Genomic DNA, 15,729 nt, shown 5'->3' with positions numbered 1-15,729 from the left:
GGGGGGAGTTAAGGGGCACAGAGTTTCAGTTTTTCAAGATTAACAAGAGTTCTGGGGAGGCAGGTGGCTGCCCAACCACGTGAATGCACTTAATGCACTTAACGACTGAACTATACACTTAAAAATGGTCAATTTTTATGTTAAGTGTATTTTACTACAATTAAATAAAAGATAAAGTGAAACCCAGAGGACTTAGTTCCCCAAGATTACACAGCTACTAGGAAGTGGGGCCCGTAAGCAGGGTGACTCTCAGAGTTGACAAGCTGTAACCCTACACTTGTCACATCAGCCACTGCTACAGAAAGCAGGAAAAAGACCCTGCAGGCAAACTAGGCCCAGGGCCAGCACAGCACAGCACAGCATAGCAGGCCAGAGGTGGAGCTCTGTGGGCCTGACACTGTTCCTCTAACACGAAGTCTCTCTGCATCAATGGCCCACCCAAGGGGTGGGGACTGTACAGACACTACAACCAGGAGCTGGAGTGAAGATGAAGAGAGACCATGCTTGTGAAGCTTCCGGCACAGCACTGGGCTCTGTGCAGAAAAAGTTAAATACATGCACCTTTCCTGCAGACTCAGCCCCCCTGCATGGGGCGCCATAACAGTCATTTAGTTATGTGACTATGAAGGAGGAAGCAACTTGACCACAGCCTCTTTGGATCCACCTTGAAGTAGGTGACGTTAGAGTGAAGGTACCATGTTAACAGGAGATTGGGAGATGGAGATGGCATTTCTGGTAGATGTTACAGCCTGAGTAACAATCTGGAAGTTGGGGTGGGGCTATGGCTCCTAATCTGTTTTGAGAACTTACAACTAGACTCATGTGGCTGGAGTACAGAACTGAAGACAATCAGTTCTTTGTGTTGAAAATTATAGAAACTCAGCTCAAAGGGAATTTTTTGCTCATGTCATCAGAAGACTCCAAGTCCAAGAGATAAGCTTCAGGTAGAGCTGGATCCAGGTGCTCCAACAAAGTCATTTAGAGTCATCATTCTTGTTCTGCTTTCCATGGGACTAGCTTCACTATGATATAAAGTCTATCCACATCTCAGGGCTTCCGATAACCTGCTACAACCTCAGCTGGGAAAGAACATATTACCCCCACTAATTTCAACCAAAGTCCTAAGATGGACTCTGATTGACTCAGCTTCCTTGCCAAGCCATCCCTGAACCAAGTCCTGTGCTCAGGGCCACAATCCAGACTGGGGCTTCAGTCTACTCCTGGATCTGAGGGGTGGGGTCAGCCCTGCATGGGCTGCATGGGCTAAGCATGGAGTCAGGGTAGATCCTCAAACGAGAATCAGGATGATGTTTCCAGAAGAGGGGAAATGAATGGTAAGCCAGCAGAAACACCAGATGTCCTCTCCAGGTAGAAAGAGATAAGGTTGCAAAGAGAAGCCTTGCTCTAATTCACACCACTGTGCCCCCCACCCCCAGCTTCTCCCACCTTCCAGCCTCCCAGTCCTGTTCTACAAGATGTCCTTGTTCCCACCTCCTTGGTTTCTCTTTGCACACATTCCCAACCTCCCTGGATGCTGGGTGTAATCTGGTCCCCATCGGAGGTGCCAGCAACACCTTCTGGCAACATAGCATCTGCCAGCTGCCTCCCCCCCATCCTGTCACGGCAACATTATTTGAGTTAATGGGAACTGGCGGCTGGAGGTGCGGTGTCTCAGGCTGACTGCTTCCTCCCTGCCTCCACCTCCTGCCTGTGAGAGCCCTGGCCATCTGGGGGAGCACGCCACGTTCCTGCCCAAACGGACCTTAATCAAGTTTGCCCGCACTGCCCAGAAGATACCCGCTGACTCTGTGGGTAGGCCAGAGCCAAGAGGAGAACAGATCCGCCCCCCCACCCCTTAATTCTGTAATTTGTTCAAAATCAGATGATAACACTAGTCTGGGGAGGCATAATTTGTGATCAGCCTGTCCCCCTGGGTTGAGTCCAAGTGATGGCAATGTAGAGAAGTGAGCCTGTGCCTCCAGCCCCCTTCCCCGTTTCTATCATCTTCCCTTTTTAGCTCCCGTTTCTGGTCTCAGTGGCCATCTGTTGCCACCTCTCTGCCTTCCCCTAGTCCCCAACAAACTTGGGCGATGTGCCATTTACTCACTCGTTCACCCCGAGCATAACGACTGTGCTCACACTAAGTGTGAGCCGCTGCAGACTGAAGACAGACACCGCGGACGGGCCCTGGCTGCCTGTGGTTGCCCAGGGATTGCAGCCTAGTGGGGGCAGTGGGGACTGTCCCTCTCAGAAGGGTTTGGGGTCTCCATGAACAAGCCTCACAGTGAGGCAGAGCTGGGAGGAAAGACAGCATTATTTACGGGGGCAATAGGGTATCAGAGGGCAGTCGAGGGCTGCCCAAGAAGATGGCCTGGGGTGCAAAGCTAAGATCCCATCCCCTTGACCCTGGCCACGGGCTCTTGCACTGTTGGGCTGCAGAAGGCCAAGCCAGTGATCTGGTAATGGTGGTTTGCTATATGAAGTGACCACATGAGTGCTTCAGAACTTTCTTTCTTTCTTTTTTTTTTTTTTTTTTTGTTGAGACAGAGTCTTATTATGTCGCCTTGGTAGAGTGCTGTGGCGTCATAGCTCACAGCAGCCTCAAACTCTTGGGCTTACGCGATTCTCATGCCTCAGCCTCCCGAGTAGCTGGGACTACAGGGGCCCGCCACAACGCCCACGTATTTTTTTGGTAGCAGTTGTTATTGTTGTTTAGCAGGCCCAGGCCGGCTGGAACCTTGAGCTACGAGCTGAGCCTGCTTCAGAACTTTCTTATCTGCCTCCTCCCCACTTCCTGGTATAGTTCTTATTCATTCACACAACAAAAATGTCTGGAGCACCTGCTCACGCTGGGCCTGGGGCCAGATACAGGGTACAATGGCGAGCCAAAGCAGTCATGCTGAGGGAGCCCAAGGGTCTCAGGAGCAAAGCAGACCTGTGTCTGCCTACAGGGGAGGAAGGGCTGTGAAAAATACAGCAGAGCTTACTAGCTCCTCCGGAAGGAGGCGCTGCCCTGAGCACTATCCTGCAGCACAGAAGTGTGCTCCAGGCAGGACCCTGGGCAGCCTGATGCTGGCAGAGGCCAGAGGGGAGTGGGGCTGGCCGCTATCCCCTGAAGTTCTCTGCCAACCTGGCTCAGGCCTGCATACAGATGCCCAGTTACACTGAGTTTCAGATAAACCAGGTGTCCTCAAACTATGGCCCGCAGGCCACATGCAGCCCACCTTGGACATTTATCTGGCCCACTGGGTGTTTTTGCCGCCACTGCCTATCCTGCTTAGCAGCCAACTGGTCCTGGGGCCCACAGTCCGGCCCTCCAACGGTCTGAGGGACAGTGAACTGGCCTCCTGTTTAAAAAGTTTGAGGACCCCTAAACAATGAATAATTTTTTTAGTATAAGTAAGTCCCGGCTTCCACACTTACACTAAAATGCTATTTTCTTTTATCTGAAATCTAAATTTGGGCATTTGTTCTCTGTCCATTATTCTTGCTAAGTTAGGAACCCTAGGTGGGAGATGTTGGACATTCCTGCTCCTCACAGGGGCTGTCATAGTCACCTCGTGGTCTCCCAGGCTGATGCCTGAGATCACAGCCTGTCTTCTCTGACCCTTGGCACTGCCCTTCACGCAAGTGGCCAAAATCTGGCTCTCCTGCTCCCAATCACCTCATCCTGCTCTTGGGGACTCCCACAGAGGGAGCCAGGGCAGTAGGAGGCGGGACAGAGTGAAGGTCCCCTGTGGGCAGAGCCATGAGTGGGGTGAGAATGGGACCAGCCAGCTACGTGGCCCAAATAAGTTCCCTCAGTTCCTACCTCTGAGCCTCTGCTTAGATTGTTCCCTCTGTCTGGCACTCCCTCCTTCCCACACCTCTGTGTCTAAGGCCAAGTTCGTCACGGGCTCAGACAAGTCTTTCTGGCCTGCTTGTTTCTCACGGCATCTGGAGACTTTGATGACAATAATAATATCAGTCACCATTTGCTAAGCACCGACTACAAGTCGGACCCCTCACGTGCTAGTCCGCTGAAATCTCACTCACTGGGGTTGGGGGTAGACCCCCCTCTCCTCTGTGTACACATGAGAAAACGGAGGCTTAGAGAGGGTCAATGACAAAGACGCAGCCCACGCTGTGAAGCATCAGGACCTCGCCCCTCATCCCTCCCAGAGGACCAGGGATGCTGACCTCGGCGGTGCAGACTGCTTATGCCAACAGCATTTTCAGGCCACAGAGACCCTCGAGGTCCCGTCCTTACCTTTCTCTTTCCAAATATGAACCTATTTCCGCTCACACTTTCTGCCAATCGGCAGGACACAAAGTTTCCTGTTTCCTTTTAAAATTTCCAACTAGATTTTTCTTTGGCCCCTGGTTCCTGAGGCTGGCCTAGCAGAAATCCATAAAGTGTTCTTGGGTAAAAAAATAATCACTTGGCCATTCCCTGGGATTTTGTCCTTCTTTCATCCACTGTCATCTCAAGTAATTTCTGTGACTCACACCCCGTCCCATGGATCTTAGTCCTCCACCCCCAGCCCGTAGCAGCAGCACCTCTGCTCACATCTCAGTCTCAGCCTGGGGCAACCACCACCCAGAGTGACACATCCCAGATTCTCCAGGGTTAACCAGGTTGATTGGTTTTAATCGGTTCCCTGTGGCCAACAAGTCACCAGGGAGCAGAGTGGAGAAGGGAGTTCATTCAGTGGCAGGACTTGCTGTGTGTGGCAGGTTGAACACTTACCCTCTCTGGGCTTCATTCCTCATTCATATAAAAGGTAAAGAGAGAGTATAATTCTGTGATAACAGAGTTATTCATTCCTGAGTGTTTTTTGAGCACCTAACATGTGTGCCAAAAAATGTGTCAGGCCCTGCACGTATCCAGGGGTAAAAGAGACGAGTCACATCCCCCATAAAGCTAATATTCTTCTAGGGGTGACTGAGACCATAGCACTGCACTATCCATTCTGGAAGTCACTAGCCACTTAGGGTGATTTACATTTAGAATAATTATAATAAAATTTAAAATTCAGGTCTTCTCTTAACAGTGGCTACATTTCAGGTGCTCAATAGTCGCATGTGGCCAGTGGTCACTATACTGAGTAGCAGAGGTTATAGGATGTGCACGTCTCACAGGGAGCTCCACAGGATGGCAATGGTGGAGATTAACACGACCTCAAGCAGAGGTAAGTGCCGTGAGAACAGGAGAAGAAGGGAGTGTGCGAGATGATACTATTTGGCAATAAAAGTCATGGAAGAAAATATTTGAGCAAAGCCCTGACAGCAGTGAAGGATTCTCCTTCTAGAAGTCTAGGAAAGACTATTCCAGGCAGAGGGAATAGCCAGTGCAAAGGCCCTGGGGCAGGAGTGTGGCTGGTATACTGAAGGGGAAGAGGCCCAGTATGGCTGGAGTGGAGTGATCCAGGGAAGAGTGACAAAAGTCAGGCCTGACAGGTGTTCAGGGTTGTATCCTTTGGGGGCCTGCTCAGTGTGGCGAGGACACAGGTGATATGGGAGATCACTAGTGGGTTTCAAGCTGCAGGGTCACATGATCTAATTTATCTATTAATGGGATCAGCTGGTTACTTTGCAGAGTGAGGGGTCATGAGAGGAATCAGGAGGCCAGTTAGGAGGCTGATAATCCCAGTGATGGTCACCAGGCAGCAGCTGTGGAGGTGGTGAGCAGTCGTCAGATTCTGGAAATGTTTTGAAAGTAACATCATCAGTCTTGCTGATGGATTAAATTTAAGGTGTCAATAAGAAGAGCTAGTTCAAGAACAACCTCAGGATTTCTGGGCTGGATATCAGGTTCATGATGGGGTCATTAAGATAGAAGAGAATTCTGGAACAGCGGGGTGGGGAGGTGGGCAGGATGTGGGGGGAACAAAGTTCTGTTTTGGCCACGTCAAGTGTGCAAGTGTGAGATGCACCTTAGACATCCGAGTGGAGATGTTGCATGTGTTGTCTGGACCTCAGGGCAGGAGAAATGAATGTGGGGATTATCATCAGTCTAGAGATAGTAATTAATGACCAGGACAGTGCCAAATAGGATTGTGGGCTTAGTGCCAACTGCTATTATTTCTTGAGTCCTGCTTAGGGTCTGACATAGGAGTCACTCATACTTACATCTCAGAGTTGTTTCAAGGACTGAATAAGATAAATAATAGCGTGACTACCATGAAGCAAGACTCAAGAAACTGTTAACAGAAATTGTTAACATCCAATTATAAAGACAGAAAATGAGGGTCAGAGAGGTTAAATGACTTGCCGCCATCACACTGCAGGTCAAAAGAGGACTCCATACCTGAGCCACGTCTGTTCCAGTTTAGAGTCCTTGTGACCAATGGACTTACCAGAGTCAACTAGGGCTGCTCTAATAAAATACCATCAACTGGGTGGCAGTCTCACAGCTCTGGAGGCTGGAAGTCCAAGATCGAGGTGCTGGCAGATTCTGTCCTGGTGAGTGTTCTCTTCCTGGTTGCAGACAGTTGGGGGGGCCAGGGCAGGGCTTCGACATCTGAGTTTTGGGAGGACACAGCACGAAGTCCATATGGAATGTTTCTTGGTGCTCAGGAGCTCAGCAGTAGCCTTAAATCTTCCTTCTACCTTGCAGCAGGGCCCAGTATGCTGGAGGCCTCAGCCCATGGATTGGCTTTGATTGCTTGACAGAAGGAAGCAATACGGTGAGAATAAAGGGGCACTTCTGGGGGGGCTTTGGGGCTCAGACCAGCACCCACCCTTCCAGAACTTGCTTCCCTTTGCCAGCAGGACACAGACCTGTCCTTAGTCTTAGATCCCCTGCTGGGATCTAGGAAGGGATCCTGTCTCACAGTGTTTCCAAAGCAGCAGTCCGAGGTAAACTCATGCCCTCTGAGGCCCATTAGGTTAATAGTTTAATGCTTAAATATGCCCAGAAAATATTTGATTCAATAAAGTCCAAAGACTTTTCTAGCCTGGGGCTTCTCAGCTTCTTTAATACGCCCATCTGGGCTGGGACTCCCCAGAGGCGTGCAGGGCATGCAGTATTTCCCAAACAGACTTACTTAGGGAACCCTCTTTGCTGGGGACAATTTTTTGGATTTGCAGAACTCGCTTTGGGCACAGCTGCTGTAGTGTTTGGCATATGATCCCCTTTTCCAGATGGACAGATTGCCGCAGCCAGATGGGGGCTTCCCTGAGGCTGCTGCTCCCTCCTGGGAAGCCTCTGTCCCCCTCCCTTGCTTGCTCTGGGGAGAAGACATGAGTCACCCATCCTGGGCTGTGAATGCCAGCTCTGGGGGGTGGGGGTGGGGGCGGGTGTGCTCCACTCTAGCAGCCTCCTTGAGGCAACTCTCTGGCCTGGAGAGTGAGCACCACGCCTGGGGGGCCCAATAGTGGCACAACTTTTGCCACGATGGTTGGTTATTACCATGATACTCATTACTAAAATAAGACTTCTTCCACACTGGTGCGATAAAAGCTGCTCCCTCAACCCCCAAGTGCTCTTTGTACTGCTGCTCCCAGGCATCCCAGCCCCGTCTTCTGAGATCCTCTGGACCATCCCAGGATTCAGCAGCCAAGGGGCTAATACTCAACACAGCTGGGGCCCTTGAGGATGCTGCTTCAGCCTCCTGAAGGCCTGGGAGTGTTCACAGCCCTGCCACACCAATTCATAAATAATTTGAATATCATCCTTGGTGTCCATAATTCATGCCCACTAGATGCTCTAATGTCAGAAGATGTGAGAAGATGAAGAACATGGGGCAAACGGTGAACTAGAGAGAAAGGGTGCCGACTTGGGGTTCAGACCTTTCAGCCTCTTCCTTTGCCTGGTCCAGCTGTGTGGCTTGTGGAGAGAAGGGTGTTCTCGCTCCCTGAGCCTCAGTGTCCTCACCTGCAGGCCAGAATGGCAGTCCTTCTCTCATAAGGCTGAGATGAGGGTAAAGGAGCCCTGTGACCAGCACGGGGCCTGGGCCACCAAGGATGTGAGTTCTTTCTTCCTGTCCTAGGCTGCTGGGGGCAAGATGCTAGGGGTGGCAGGTGCCTGAAGTGAGGCTTCTCCTGAGTGTCCCTCCCCCACAGCAGCCTGCTCATTAAGGGAGCTGATCCACATCCACATCTAATTACCCTCTAACTGCCTGCACCCCACTGGGCCCCGCCTGCTTTCTACCTCCTGCCTGGGCAGGAGATGAAGTCTAATTGGAAGCCACTCTGCTAATCTGGCAGGACTCCACTCCTGCTGGGGGAGGCCGTCTGGGGGGAGGCTGGCCCAGCTGGCTCCTGTGGGCGCCTTCCAGCTGAGGGGTGGAGACAGCAGAGGCAATGGATAAGAGTTTCTGGAGTTTGGCTTCAACCAAGTTACTGACCCCATGAGGGCAGGACAGTGGCAGAGCTGGTGGCCCTGCAAGCTCAGCATTGACTTATTTTCCCATAAAAGCAGTTTTAAGAAGTGGTTAGGGCCACACATACACACACACAGAGCCCAACCCAACTGGTTTGAATCCTTGCTGTCTGCTTACCAGCTGGTGACTTACAATGCCTCTCTGAGCCTCAGTTTTCTCATCTGAGGAATAGGAATGCTACTATGGGAAGGGAATGGGAAACAGGCACAAAGCACAGAGTCCTGCCCATGGCAAGCCCTTGGTCCGTGGTTAAGGTGACCAGATTTTAACATTGGTAAAGCAGGACATCATTGATTGGGGGTGGGGCGGAGGAGGGGTTTGTTCTTGATTAAAAATTTGGTCTATGGGGAGCAACAAAAATTTTCATAGAATGCAAAAATAGTACTGTAACTTTTTAAAAATTTCAACATAAGTACAATTTACAAATATAATACATTAAAAAAATTATGTATAGGGTGGCGCCTGTGGCTCAAAGGAGTAGGGTGCCAGTCCACCTGGGCGACCTTGCCCAGGAGGGGAGTAGGGAGTTTACATTAGCCTTTTCATTTCCAAATGAAGTTACATTAACCTCTTCATTCCCAAATGGAGTTACATTAACCTTTTCAGCAACTGAAAACCGCATATTCCCTTCCCTTTGTCCCACCCTTCCCTAGATTGTTCTTCATTCTTTCCAAAAATTGGGACTTTTTTTAAAACACCGCAGGACGTGGGACAAATTGTTAAGAATTGGGACTGGCCCGCCAAAAGCGGGACATCTGGTCACCTTATCCATGGTGGCTATTGTGACAGTTCACATCCTGATCCATTCCACCTTTTCCATCTCACCCGCAGGCCAGAAGGACCGCCATTCCGGCCTACAGGTGAGGACCCTTTCCAGTATCTCACTTAATGCTCACAACAACTCACAACAAAAAAAGTCATATTTTGCTTTTTTCATAAAAAGAGAGACAGATTCAGAGAGGAAAAGTGACTTGTCCAGGATCATCCGACTAGTAGGACGGATGATCATTGTTTTTTCTGTACCCACTTCTGACATTCTTTCATACATCAGTATTTACCAGGTGCCTATTATGTCCCCAAAACTGGACTCCAGGGCGGCTCCTGTGGCTCAAAGGAGTAGGGCACCGGCCCCATATGCCGGAGGTGGTGAGTTCAAACCTAGCCCCAGCCAAAAACTGCAAAAAAAAGAAAAAAAACGGACTCCAGACTTTTGAGCCATAGACCAGTGTTTTTCAACCTTTTTTTAATCTCGCAGCACGCTTGAGCCTTATAGTTAAACTTCTGTGGCATACTTAAATTATGTGAATAAAAAAGTGTAAAAAAAGAATACACTTACTGTGCTTTAAACTTCCTTTAATAATAACTTAATTGATGATGGTTAAAAATTTTTGTTGCACACCTAAGATCTTCTCATGACACACCAGTGTGTCATGGCACAACAGTTGACCTAGGGACCTGGGCATCAGTGGCACACCCTGTACCTTCATTTCCCACCCTGTTTTCCTGCCTGCCTCTGCTATAGAGATGAGAAGGCGACACACTCAATCCCAGCCTATTTTACAGCTAGGGATGGCCTGTGATATGCATCTGGGGGGATGGTGGGGGGAGGGTGGAGCAAGCAGCAGTGGGAGGTAGATTTGTCTTTCCAGCAGCTTGGAATTGCTGATAAAGAATTCAATCTCCGCTACTGCACAGATCATCTTCCACCCTCTCCCTTCCTTAAACACCCAGCCCTGAGACCACCAGGCCATAAAGCCTGGGTTGAAAGACCACAATGTGGAAAGAGAAGGGCCTGGTATCACAGCAACCCAACCCACAGCTGCCTGTCCAGCTAACTACAGACAGGAACTGCCCAGCCAACCACAGAATCAGGAAAAGAATCAACTGCTGGCCTTTTAAGCTACCAAGCTTTGGTGTACTTTGTTATATAGCAAAATCTAAGCAAAACCGCTGTTTGCCTCAATATCCTAGCAGCCCAGAGTGGACAGAAGCTGTAGGCTCAGTGTGTGACCCGAACAAGAGGGGAGCCTGGCAATCTGCAGCTGTAGGAGCACGCTGATCACTCCTTCTGGTCTGATATAAAAAGGAGAGGGACAAACACAAATTCTGGGTTTTCTAGCTGGAACCAAAAAAAAAAATGTTTAAATAGGGCAATTTTATAGCTTTTTGCTTAAATCCAGCCCTTTAAGACTGCTGAGACCAAATCCAGAAAATAATCATGTACCTCGCCAAATTGCAGCAGCTGAATTTTCAGTCATTCTGGGTTTCTGATTGAAATTAATTCATTTAATGAAAAAGACTTGCAAAGGAGGAGGAAATTGGGCATTCTAGGCAGAGAAAAAGCTTTGAGCAAAAGCTCAGAGATGGGGTATTAGTGCAACTTGCATTCAGATGCAAGTAAACAAGTGTCAGATTAAGAGGCACTTGAGCCAGCAGTCCCTAAACTTCAGTGTGGGTTAGAATCACCTGGAGAAGGTGTTAAAACCCCAGAGTTTCCAACCCTACACATCTTGGTGGGACCCGAGAATTTGCTTTTCTAAGAAGTCACTAAGTGATGCTGATAATGCTATTCAAATGGGCACCAGACTTTGAGACCCATTGGCCTAAAACTTAGGCCTTTAACAAATAAGGGGTTATTTTCTCATTTTTTTTTTTTTTTTTTTTTTTGAGACAGAGCCTCAAGCTGTCCCCCTGGGCAGAGTGCCGTGACATCACAGCTCACAGCAACCTCCAGCTCCTGGGGTCAAGCGAGTCTCCTGCCTCTGCCTCCCAAGTAGCTGGGACCACAGGCGCCCGCCACAACGCCCGGCTATTTTTTGGTTGCAGCCGTCATTGTTGTTTTTGGCGGGTCCAGGCTGGGGATTCGAACCCGCCACCTTAGGTGTACGTGGCTGGTGCCTTAGCCGGTTGAGCTATAGGCACCGAGCCTTTTTCTCATCTTAAAGTTAAGTGATTGCAGCAGTAGTTTGGGCCTCATCAATGGTATCTGAAACCCAAAATTGCACCCTCTCAGCTGTACTCATCTTATTATTATTTTTTTTTAGAGACAGAGTCTCACTTTATTGCCCTTGGAAGAGTGCCATGGCATCACAGCTCACAGAAACTTCTAGCTCTTGGGCTTAGGCAATTCCTTTGCCTCAGCCTCCTGAGTAGCTGAGACTATAGGCGCCCGCCACAACACCCACCTATTTTTGCTGTTGTTGCAGTTTGGCCGGGGCTGGGTTTGAACCCGTCACCCTTGGTATATGGGGCCGGCGCCCTATACACTGAGCCACAGGCACTGCCCACTGTTTTTCATCTTTACGGTCACAGGATGGCTACTGCAGCATCAGACCTCATGTCTGTTTCCAAAGGGGAAAGGCAGTAGCTGAAAGGCCTCTTTGAGGTCTAGCCTTCAAGCTCATACCATCTCTCTTCCACCAGATTCCCTTGTGAAAGTAAGTCTTAAGACCCGCTTAGATATAGGAGGATGGAAAAAGATTCCCCCTCAACTGGGAGACTCAGCAGAGTAACATTGCAAAGGGATGGACATATTGAGATGAAAAGAATTTGAAGCCATTAAAAATTCTACCGCATCTGCCTTCTGGCCACAGATTATGCTCTTTCTTTCCACAATGAATTGTGTATACCCTGCCACCAACCCCCGGTAAGTCTTACTCCAATCATAGCATCAGGCTTGAGTCTAGATCAGGTCTGGATGTCTGCAGGATAGGATTCCTCTTCATCCAGACACTTGTTAACTAACAAAGTAAAGTTATCTTAACCCCTCAGATACCCAACTAACACAGAAGAGACACAATATATAAAAAGGGAGGAATGTAGTGCTTGCAATATTCACTGATCCATAGCAATTCTGAAATCCATCCAGGCACATCTTGTCCGGTTCCCCTAGTCTGAGAACAAGAGACGTTCCCTAATTAGGATCTGTCTCCGCTTCCTGGGGGGTGACCCTTAGCTCGTTTCTCTGCTCAGCTCTTGCTTTACCCTCTGAATTCCTGCCTCTGCTCTCTGAGATTTCTCCTGTTCCATAGGAAATATTTGCAGCTGAGTAGCTTTCTTGGCCTGCTTCCTGCTTGTAAATTTCATTTTGAACTCTCAGTCCCTTTTGGTCTTATTACTGCAGTTCACTCGAATGTTATGGGTTCTCTATGAATCATATCTGCAGGCATTCAGTGCCCCCAAAGCCTCATAATTTTCCCTGAGACAGATCTCTTCCCACTTCAGGCATGCCGTGCTTAACACTTTTTAAGATTCTTAGAGGCCTTTTTGTATAGCTGTGAGGTACCACGGCACCCTGCTGGAGATCCTTCTGAGGTCTTAACAAAGGGTGTCGCAGCTATACCCTCCATTCTGTCTTAACCCCAAGGATATTTTTTACTCAGACTTTTTTTGCCAGCAGAGACTAGAGATAAGAAATGGTTTTATTTTTCAGCGCAGCATGTCTGGCTCCTTCGAGCTGCCTCTAATCTGCTTGCAAAGGGAATGGTTTTCTTTTAACCCCATTTCTCTCTTCCTGTTCCCTGTCACACACAACTAAAAGGAGCCAAGTGGCTCTTTCCAGGTTCTGCTTGGAAATCTCCTTAGCAGATCCGTAAGTTCATCTGGCACATTTCCTATCTCCTGGGTTACTCTGGGTGACAGTTTTGACAATTGTCCTGCCATGGCATGGCAAAAGTCACCCTTTCTTCAAGCTTGAATGGCAGTTTGCTCATGGCCCGCCTAATCCAGTCCTTCTCCATGGCTCTTAGCCTCCTCCTGCTCCCTGGGGCCCAGAGCCAAGGCACCTGGCTCAGCTCTTGGTTATGGAAACAGCCCACTTCCAGGTACTAATTTCTGTAACTGTCTTCAGTAAGTTACCTACCCCACAATTTAATTTGAAACAGTAATCTAGAGTTTCCCACGTCTGTATGGCTCCTCTGCTGTTTCTGCTGGGCTGACTCACATGACTGTGTCCAGCTAGAGGATGCGCAGTAATGCTGGCCCTGGACTAGGGACCTGCGTTTTCCTCCATGTGGCCTCCAGGAGGCTCACCTGGTCTTCCTCATGTGAGTAGCTCAGGGTAGCATTCCAAGAGGGCAAATGCAGAAACTGAAAGGTCTCGTAAGGCCTGGGCTCCGAAATTCACCCAGCCTGTCTTCTGCTGTATTCCATTGTCATGGTCATTCTATTGACCAGACTAGGCTGAAGGGAATGGAGAAAAGACTTCGCCCTGGGCTGGAGGACTCAGCACCAGCGTGTTACACATGGGAAGATAAACTGGGGTGGGAGGTATGTGTGGCCATTAGACAGTTGGCCACAATCATCACCGCCTCTCACTTTGCTTTGATCTCATAGATGGCTTTTATTTCCTCGGAGAGCTTACTATTTGCAAAATCCATTCTATTTTCCTGCAAGTCAGAGATTGTTTAGTTGCAAAGGACAGAAACCACTCAAAATAGCTCGGGTCAGGCTGGGGAGGGTACAAATATCACAGAAATAGAATGCTGCTGGACCTGGGAGGGACCGAGAAAGTCTCTTTCTCTCATTTAATTCGTTTCTTCTCTCCCCTTTTTCCGTAGGATCTTTCTTCTACTCATCTTTTTTGTCTGCTGATGCTTCTCTGATAATCAACTTACCCTGCATCTTTGGGCTTCTTTCCTCCCGTAATTTTGGTCCAAGATGTGTATCCAGCAGTCTTCTGGGAGAAGGGGCACGGGAGAGGGGCTTGCCACTATTGCTTTGCTATGGGGTCCAAGCGCCCTGATTCTACAGACCCTCACAGACCCAGGACCACCACCCCTTAATCAGAGACTCTCTGTCCCTTAGTTTATGTGTTTATGAAAGAGAAATGTATCTCTGGCTGCCCCTGGATCAGCTGTCCTCCTCGGTCCCATCAGCTACAGATGTGATACAAAAATGGATTTTCAGATGTGCTCCTCCAGCTGGGCTGCAGGCGTCAAGTTCTCCAGGGGCTGCTGGGATTCAGTTCTGACACCCAGGTCCCAGTGAGAAACCTCCCTTGTGTCTCCTGGAGGTCTAGGTATGGGGACCTCAAGGAGATATACCTTTGCCGGTCAATCCATCAACCCTCCCCATGATGGCAGTTTCCTCCAGGGTGCCTCAGAAACTGCTGCTTTGCTCCCAGAAGGGCAAGCCACTCTCTGCTCTTGGTAGTGAGAAGCACTCCACCCAGCACAGGGCAGGGGCTCGTGTCCTGGTTTACAATTTGCAAGACCACCCATTCATCCTTCTAAGCTTCCATTTCTTCATCTGCAGGATGAGGCCGGGATGCCAACCTCACACGCTGGGGGATGGCTGAAGGTAGCAAAGGTCAGGTGCCTAATCTGCTACTGCAAATACTCAAAACGATGGCTGGAATAACAATGAGGATAACAATAACAAAATTAGCAATCTATACCACGTGGACTATAATGGTTGTTGTCCTTTGACCTGTGGGTTTTGAGGGGATGAAGGGTGGGATCCCCTCAGGCCTGGGGGACATGACAAGTGGTGTCAGGGTGTGGTGTGACTCAGTAATTGACACCGTGTGCCTCTTTGATGAAGGGGACAGACAGCAGGCCTCTGAGGACCTGCTAGCTCCTAGCATGCCAACTCTTCCACAAGTTGTGGCCTGGCAGTGGGGAGAGGGAGTGTCTCCGAAGCAGGCATAGCTCTGTCTGATACAGGGCTCACTTCCAAGGTCAGCCAGGGTCCCACTAGGGGCCCAGTGCCCCAGGCAAGTCACAGGATACTCTGGCTGAATTTGAGGATAGCTCCCCAGTGGATTCTGCGAGCCGCTCTTCTCTTTTCTCAGCCTGCTTGGAACATTCTCTTGGAACATGGGGCATGACTGGTGAGCAGCTAAAAGTCAAATTTGTAACTTTAGTTCCCAGGTTGTAACCATGACTAAAGATCCAGGAGGTTCTGGGTGTGTACAGAGGGTCTATCGGGTGGGAGGCTGAGCCCCTGGTGTGCTGGCTTCTGAGCTTGGATGACCTGTTGGCGGTCCTGCCTCTCAGGCCTAAATGAGATTGTCTTTATGCCCTTTGTTCCTGAAGAGGTTAATGTAACTCCATCTTGGAACTAACTCCCCGCTCCCCTCCTAGACAAAGTCGCTCAGGTGGAATCAGTCTATCAGGAGACTGGCTCCCTCTCCTCTGCATTTCTGGGCAGCCAATCTGAAGGGGACCAGCTCCCCTCACCCTTCTGCACCCTTCTGCACTAAGTCGATCAGCCCAGGTGGAGCCAACCTATCAGAAGTAAACAGGCAACCCTCCTCTAAAAAGTCCCTAACTGTAAACCCACCCTATAGCACCCCTGGCATATCAGGTGGCACCCAGCACCCCTGGACAACAGCTCAGCCAATGACAACCCCTCCTGACGA

This window comes from Otolemur garnettii, unplaced genomic scaffold, assembly GCF_000181295.1.
Source record: "Otolemur garnettii isolate 467f Iridium unplaced genomic scaffold, OtoGar3 scaffold00001, whole genome shotgun sequence".
Taxonomy (NCBI): Eukaryota; Metazoa; Chordata; class Mammalia; order Primates; family Galagidae; genus Otolemur; species Otolemur garnettii.
Note: the sequence above shows the minus strand (reverse complement) of the source record.